Source organism: Castor canadensis, chromosome 9, assembly GCF_047511655.1.
Source record: "Castor canadensis chromosome 9, mCasCan1.hap1v2, whole genome shotgun sequence".
In the NCBI taxonomy this organism is placed as follows: Eukaryota; Metazoa; Chordata; class Mammalia; order Rodentia; family Castoridae; genus Castor; species Castor canadensis.
Genome location: NC_133394.1, coordinates 58,050,243 through 58,057,500, shown reverse-complemented (window position 1 = coordinate 58,057,500; position 7,258 = coordinate 58,050,243).

The following is a 7,258-nucleotide window of genomic DNA, read 5'->3' as shown; positions in this document are numbered from 1 at the left end:
TGACAGCAGCAGGTGTCATGAGAATGACCAGATGAGGGCTGGTCCACCGAAGTCCCAATGGAGAGGGTAGAAGATCCTTTTTGGAGAACAAGATGCCCTGGTTTAACAGAAATTTTTAGAGAGTGGGGCAAGATCTGGTCTGCATGCTTTCTGAGAAGTTCCCTGAGAAGGATAAGATAAGGTAGGTAGTCAGCCAGAGGAGCAGAGTCTGCTAGAGGCAAGTTTTCTAAGAGAAATGGGTGGCCATACATTATTTAAGACCCAAATAGGAATATTAGGAGGAACATAAAAAAAAGGTGTCTGCATACCTAGGGAACTAAATTTTGCAAAATCCTGTAACTCCCAAGAAAGCTGTAAGCTGCTTTATGGTAAGGGGGTGGGGAGGGAAACAGAAGATTGGGTTGATGCACTCATGACTCAGAGAGTGAGTCTGTCCCTTTAAGGCCACACCTAGGTAGGTGACCTGTGGGAGGCAGGGGCTGTCAGGATTTAGGTTAAGTGTAACACTCTTGGATAAAAGAGAGCTCTAGCTCATTTTTATATAACTTTGTAAATATTTGTACCATATTTAGATAAAGTATAGACACAACATTGTTACAAGGTGGTCATTTAAGACACATAAGCAAATATGTAAATGAACTCTGATTTAGTAGTACTTAAAGCTTGACAAGATCAGCAGAAAACACAAATAATTTCTTTGATAAAATCTTGCTCTGTAATGGTTTTTTGTAGACGTTACTCAGCGCAGAACAATATTAAGATAACCTTGTTATTTTATAGACATAGAGAATTTGATTTTAGTTTGACATGACCCTAAAAATCTTTTAGGCAACTCTTAGATTATACTCAACTTTAACTTTATCACACACCAAAGCTTTTTATTATACACTTTTAAAACTTATTCAGACCTTTGTATAACAACTAAACCTTTTGATGGCTTGTCCTTATTTATCCCATTTGAAACAATCTTTAGGACAAACCCTTTTTTACAAAATCCTTTCTCATCCAAAAACATTTCTTTTTCATTTAACTTCTCAAAAAATATATTCACTACCTATCTATATCCTTTCTAGTTGTTTACTTTGTAACTTGTATTTTAAAATTAACTTTTATAAGAATTTTGAATTTATTATATGGGCTGAAGCAACTAATTAGTAGCCCTTGTTGTTTTAAGGAATTTATGATAGGCTTAAGGCCTTGTCATCCCTCAGGCTTGAGGGGATATTGTTTTGAGTGTGGAAACTGTGAGGGATTTTTGAGTTTTATTTGAATAGGGAGGGCCAGCCTGGCTTGCCCTACAGTTTTCCCATCAGTCCACACTATGGAATCTATATGTTCCTGAAGGAGGGGGCAGCAGAGATAGCTTCCTGGGGGGGAGGAGAATTTGAGTTTTTAGTTGAGATAGTAAATCCCATCCCAACAGAGTCACTGGAGTTTCAGAAACTATGAGGAAACAATGACAGAAGAGGAGGTCTTCCCAAGAGCAGGCCGGAGGCTGGGTAAAGTAGTGCTCTAGGGGCTGGCCAGATTTTCCCCGAATGACAACCTTGTCATTGGACCAGGGACCAGGAGAGAATGGTAAGACAGAGAAACGAGCTCCACTGTCTAGCCAGAAAATGATCTTTTGTTTTTCTGCCATCATAGCTACCATGAGGCCCCTCAACATCGATGCCAAGAAGTGGAGTGTGGACAGGGGGCCAGGGCCCATCAATCCATAGGGGGTGGCACCTTGTCTTCCATCTGGACCTCCAGTGGTTACCTTTGCAGAGAGGGCAGGGTCCCAGTTGAGGGTGGGGCTGTCTCCCAGGTTGTCCCCCTTAAGCATTCTCTGCAGAAATGCCCCTCTTGTCCACTATGGTAGCAAGTTCAGGATACAGGCCCCAGTCAGGTGGGGCCCTCTCTGAGAGCAGCAATGAGGCCATGATGTCTCTTATCTTTTACTCTCCTGTTACGAATATCTGGGGCAGACTGTGTTAGAAATTTATCTTTGAGGAGAACCTCTCTCACCTGTGACTCTGGGTCCATTGTGGTATGCTTTCTGATCGTGTCCTCAAGATGCTGTGGAAAGGTAAGGGGATTTTCTTCAGAGCGTTGCTGTAAAGCAAAGTTGTTATTTCACATTGACACCTGATACTCTAGAGAGCAGGTCTCTGAACCGTTCTGGGCCTCAGTTTCCTCACTTAAAAATGAGGGATCTGGTCTAGGTTAAACTACTTTCTTCCAGTATGAGATGGCTGAAGTGACATTAATGCCACTTACCTTCTTTACCATTTTTTTTTGATTTAGCAATGGTGGAGAATTGAACCCAGGGCCTTGTACATGTTGGGCAGACACTCTCCTTCCTTTGGTTATACTGGGGCTTGAACCCAGGACTTTATGTCTGCAAAGTGGCACTCTACTGCTTGAGCCATATCATCAGCCCCTTTTGGTGTGGATCTGTCAAGGGGACTGCCTATGCCCCTGTAGGTAGGCACATTAATTCATTCATTTTCAGGTGCCGCTAATATTGGGGCTCATTATAAATAGTAATCATTTCCAACCTGAGTGGCCTGGGCCAGAACCCATTGCTTTTCTAATGAGGAAAGAGTCTGGTCTAGTAGAAGCATGATATCCTTTTATGTCAGTTGAAAGGTTTGGATCACAGAGAAAAAGGCTTGAATGTATTTGGGCATTAGTATAGCTGTCCAGATGTTTTTTAATTTCCCTTAGTTCTGATAATTGGAAGGGGACATAGACTCGCCCTCTTCCTACCATTACCTATTGAAGGGGGAAGCACCCATTAGGAGGCTTTGAATATTACAGTGGTTAGAAGGTAGGGCAGAGGGTGTTTATGCTGTGGCTTACAAAGAATGGCCAGTGTTTGAGAATCTAAATAGCAGTTGTGGAGCCAATCTGAGATGAAAGAAAATTTGTATAGGGGACCTCAGTTCACTTTTTTCCCTTCTATAGAAAAGGTCTAATTGGAGTATGGTATTGTAATTTAAGGAACCCTGTGAAGGCCACTTCTCTTGGTCACCCAAGGCATATTGAGGCCAGGCCTCAGTACAAAGCTTCCAACATCTATAAGCCAGAAGACTGGAAGGTAAAGGTCCCATCTAGGAAGCACAAAACATTAGGATTTTGTCTTTTAGCTAACAGCAGGCAGCCTCTTTAATAAAGGCTACTTTTTAAACAAAGGAATAAATCATCTGTAAAGTTAGAGAGGGGCATTTAGAGGGCATCCCGGGCCAATAACAGTACCATATGGGACAACTAATGTTAATATTTGGAGGGAAAAATTTATGCTGAGGCTGAAAGTATAGAAAATTTTAAATGAGAAGTTTAGAGACCACAGTAATGTGCTATTTCTGGGACTACAACCTTGAGCTAACAATTGGCTTACAAGGGCTGGGTCTGGTGCCAGTTGTGAGGTGGGGCTAGGAGCAGGGCATGCACAAGGCACCAACATCCTCCACACACACCCGGGACAAGCGAGCCTGTCACCCCTCCCCCCTTCCTGTGTACTCTGCACGCGTTTTATTCTAGGGGAAGTGATGGCGGGTTGCAGCCACCACCATGTGCAGCTGGTGGCCTAGGGTGTGTGTTGGGTTGGCCTATGGATTTTCTTAGCTATGGCAGGTGTTCCTACTGTGCATGAGCATGCCTATTTGCTTTCCCTCCTCCCCTTGTGGGGATAGAGTTAGGGCATTAGCATGGCATCTGCTTTTTTTTTTTTTTTGTAAACATTTTGCCTAGCAGCTGATTTAAAGTTACTTTAGACTGAGTGGCCTGGCAAACTAGATGGAATAACTTAAGTCATAAGGTACCATGCTACAAGCTTTTCATGGGAGACAGGGTCCCAGTAAGCCCAGGGAAAGGAAGGCAGACAAAGGACATGTGGTGAGACCATGGAGGAAGCAGAAAAGTGTCCTGACATCTTAGGTAAGGGAGGGGAAGGCAGAGCCTGGAGGCATGACACACACCTGAGGGATTAGACACCTGTGTTTCTAGGTTGCTCCCATTGACAGGTACTGAAACACTTTCAGCAACATAAAACCTCCACTCTTAGGTCGCTGTCTCAGGAAAAAGGGGCATTAGATAGGGGAGAAAAGAGGAGCAGTCATCAGATACCATAATCAAACAGGACTCCCCCAATGTATCATGAGGCATACCTGAATAAACCCCAGGCTTGGTCTCAGCCCACAGGGAGGGAGCATGAGCTCTCCCAGAGCTGGAATCACCTTGAGGCCAGAGTTGGCAAGGAGTGGCTGGTTTAACACCATGATGGGAAAGTCCCTCAGGAAGATAGGAAGAGGCGGGCAGCGTGAGCAGCATAAGAAGTCTGCTTACATGGGGAAGGAGGAGGTTCAGGAGAGGATTTGGTTCATTTAGAAGGTGGTTTAGAGGCTAATAGAACCTGTGCAGGGGAACAGGAAATACAGAGGGAGTGTTTGGTGCGGAGATAGGAAAAGGATTGGGTGTAGGGAAGTTCCTTTCATTTACCAGCATGCTCACAGAAATTGAATAAATCCCTTAAAATATTGGGATTGAAAGTGCCATTAAGTGGCCATTTGGAGACATCATCTAATGGGTATTGGGGCCATGCCTGATTACAGAGAAAAATGAGCTTTCAAGGCCTAAGATCAAGCATGAGGTGTAGGGGCCCAAGATTGGCCAGAAGACATCCCAATGGGGAGTCTGAAGGAATTTTTGGATGGTCCAACTCCCATGGTGAGGCCTGAACTGAGGAGAGATATGGCGGGCATCCCCGAAATATCAGGTCCTCAGGAGAGAGAGAGAGAGAGAGATGTGGAGCACCCAGAGGGAACATCTTCACCATGGGGGTCCACAGTCCCTAGTGAGGAGCCCGGTTCCCAGGGACAAGAGCAAGTCGAGACCTAGCGCTAGGATTTTTGAGGAAATGAGAGAGAGATCATGGCTCTCTCTCAGCAGCAAGAGAGGACCTTGAGGGAAGATTGGCCAGTGATGGATGGCAATTGGAGGTATGGTGGGGTGGAGGAAATTCCCCATAAGCTGTGAGAGAGTGGCATTTTCTAGGATCAGGGGTTCCAGCAAAGCAGCTCAGATCCCAGAGGAAGGGAATGGGAGTTAAGAGAGAGAGAAAGTAGGATGGGTTGGGGGAGGCCGGGAGAGCAAGGTCAGTGCTGGGAGCGCACCCAATCTGAGTCACGGCACCAAAATATTCAGAAAAATGCCACTCACAAAGAAAGCTCACAAGAAAAGTCTCATGTCCATAGAGTAAAGTTTAATGGCAGACTTGAACTGCCTGGCTGGTTGGGGAAAGATGGCACAGCCCAGACTCTGAGCGAGGCATGGCTTTTATAGAAGGGGGAGGTTAAAGAAGTTAGTGCATGCATGGCAGTCTCTGGTAGGGGTGGGGCTGTCTTAGAGTGTGGGAATTTCTGTTAAGGGTGGGGCTGTCCTTGGGAGTTTCTCAAGTATAAAATAACCGCCTGTTTACAAATGGGAACATTATTGTTCTATCACTGACTACAAGAAGCCAAGGTAACTTTATGTGTTTACATGGTTATAATCTTTGACATATGAAAATAAAGAACTAAGATTTCCTTATGAATATTAAATAGTTTTCTGTTTTCTGCATGTTTTTATGAGTAGAATTCAAGAAGAATTTCAGTTTGGGATTAAGGAAGATGGACTGGGCATGATGCATTGACTCACTTGGCAAAGTGAGATTTCCTATTAACTCCGAAATTGGTTAAAAACGTCCACTCTCCTCATTGACCAAAATGTTTTACTTTCCCCATATCTGTTCAGTGTGCAATGCATATGGAATCATGACCCCAAATAATATGGGTACATCTCCATTTCAACTTTAAAAATATTAGACTTGGCTAGAACTACACATAAATAACTCTAACAAGCAAAAACAAAAATATAGCATTAACTATACAATCTTACTAGTAAAAAATGTTTTTATCTGAAATAAAATCTGTAACTATCAGTGGATTTCTCTTTAACTGCATATTCAATTTATGTAAGTGAAATGTAATCATCCACTTATTGTTATTCTAATTTTTAAAAGCTTCCATCCTTTTCTGGAAATACATGAGTGTTTTCTCCTGAAATAGTTTAGGCTCATATTTATTAATTCTGTTTTAGTACAATAAAATGTATAATTTTCATAACGTTACTAGCATCCTCATAGTTGTATAATGTTTTTAAAAGAATATATTTTACCCGTTAGCATATTAGTTCTAAGTTTATTGTTTCCTATCCCATTTTATTTTTGCTGTGTCTGAATTTCAGATTCTTCGTTACTGTCTGTGAGTCTGCATAGATTGTTAACTTTCTGACTTTAATACTTTCTTCTATAGTCTACCTCCTTCATTGGTGTGTTGGGGAAATTAGATGAAATTGCTATAGTTTGAATCTGGAATCTCAACATTCCATGTTACCTAAAGGCCCATGAAAGAACTGATGCCTAGCCCCTGGAATTATTGGGAGGTGCTGGAATCTTTTAAGATGTGGGGCTTAATTAAATGAAATTTGGTCATTGGGATACACCCTTGAAGGGAATATTGGGACTCCCAACTACTTCCTGGCTTTCTGTCTTCACTTTCTGATACTATGAAGTGAACAGTCTTCATCTGTTCAGATACCTCTGTGTTTTCCAAATGTTGATCATTGTTCATTACAATGTCTTGGGCATCCTTTAAAATAAAACTCAGGATGCTGTGATTCTTTATAATGGCCATTCCCTGAATACTAGCCTTCCTTTTGTGAACAGACTTCTCCTTCCTTTGGAAATGGGAACACAGAAGATCCCAAGAGAAACCATTGTATTTCTCCACCCACAAAACATCCATATGGAAGTCTATGCATGCCTGCTTCCTGATGATTGACACTTCCCTTTTCCTTGTCTCTCAGGTCAATTCTGTGCCCTTAAATCTTGTACTGGCTTCTACTCTGTTGTCTCTTTCTCTTCAAATCTCTTCTGTTGTTAACATTAAGCAAAAGTAGGAAAACTAAACGAATAAAAATAAACCATAAAAACACCAAAATTTTTGCTCTTTGGCTAATCAGCAAATGGAGTATATAATTAGAAACTGAGTTAGATAATCTGAAGGAAAGCAATGTGTTTTCATGAACGTGAATAAAAAATGAACCTGGCTGAGATTATGGCATCAGGGATGCTTCCCTCGGTAGTGACTTTTAACCTAAGCTCTAAATGATGAGTTTAGGAGGGGAGGAGAGGAGAGGACTTTTAATCTGAATTCTGTAGACAAGTAGAAGGTTT